The following is a 1,218-nucleotide window of genomic DNA, read 5'->3' as shown; positions in this document are numbered from 1 at the left end:
TCCAGGCATGGCAGCAGCTTCCTCAGCGCATTCATCTTCCGCATCAACATCCAGATCCTCAATAATAACATCTTTGTTCACCCAGGGCATCTCTGGTCCATCATATGTAAGACCACTTCGTAGATGTATCGCATTAACGGTCTCATGAAGCTTATCAGGCTTAGACGGCAATGCACCTGGCTGCCTACTTGTATTTTGGCTCGATAACTTAGCAATTTGATTAATTGAGTAATTAGAGCTTCCTACTTTTGTGAAGCCGCCATTTGCTATTGTAACATAGCTTTAATGTCCGACAAATCACTGTTCAAAGCCTGAGGAAGAGGCTGCATCTGTTGAAACTGCTGTTGAGGCGGCCTATTAAAGTTCCCTTGTGGTTGATTACCACGATTTTGTGGGATGATGTAAGGATTGGTCGGCGGAGGGGTGGGATGAAACCCATTCTAATTTCTCTCAGCGAAGAAATTAGAATACGGAGTACCTTGCTTGAAAGATTGATAGGCATGAACTTGTTCCAAAGTACTCATATATCCAGCTGCAACATGACCATGAGCACCACATCGCTCACAAGGGACCTCCTGCTGAACCAAAGCATTAACTGCCTGCTGATTTCCCAAGGACTGAGATGTCTTTAGTTCGGCAATCTGGGTAGTTAGAGCCTCTAACTGAGTTGCAATTGCGCTATCCGAACCACCTCCTCTTTTGCTACCTCTTGGATTACCATACTCAGCTGTGTGAGTAGCTATCTGATCAATTAGTTTCCAGGCATTGGCATCATTAGTGTTATCCTAGAATCTCCCGTTTCCAGCAGAATCAAGCAAGGCTTTATGATCGTCACACGGCCCGTTGTAAAACTGGTTGCAGAGAAACCAGGTATGGAACCCATGATGTGGAACAGATCATACTAGCTGTTTGAAATGAACCCACGCCTCATTGAAGTCCTCAGTAGGACCTTGTTTGAAACTCGTAATCTAACTTCTAAGGACATTAGTCTTCTGGGGTGGGAAGTCTCTCTTGTAGAATGAAAGAGCCAACGAAATCCAGTTTGTAATACCATGAGCTTCCGTATCCAAGTCACACAGCCACTCCACTGCATCATCTCGCAGGGAGAAAGGGAAAAGTGTTTGTTTGACTTGGTCTTGAGTCACACCCGTAGCCAAAGGAACATAGCAGCAGTAACTAACAAACTTTTCCATATGTTTAGCTGGGTCCTCACCAGCT

At 44.8% G+C, this 1,218-nt stretch overlaps 1 non-coding gene across 1 annotated transcript; it reads left to right on the top strand.

Annotated features, from left to right (window-relative positions):
- Nucleotides 1-876: 876 nt before the first annotated feature.
- Nucleotides 877-983, top strand: LOC141621350 (small nucleolar RNA R71). The gene has a single exon (XR_012532254.1). It is a non-coding gene; the product is annotated as a small nucleolar RNA R71 (small nucleolar RNA).
- The last annotated feature ends 235 nt before the right edge of the window (nucleotides 984-1,218 follow it).

The sequence above is a fragment of the Silene latifolia genome, chromosome 1 (assembly GCF_048544455.1).
Source record: "Silene latifolia isolate original U9 population chromosome 1, ASM4854445v1, whole genome shotgun sequence".
Taxonomy (NCBI): Eukaryota; Viridiplantae; Streptophyta; class Magnoliopsida; order Caryophyllales; family Caryophyllaceae; genus Silene; species Silene latifolia.
Note: the sequence above shows the minus strand (reverse complement) of the source record. Positions and strands in the feature narration are given on the sequence as shown.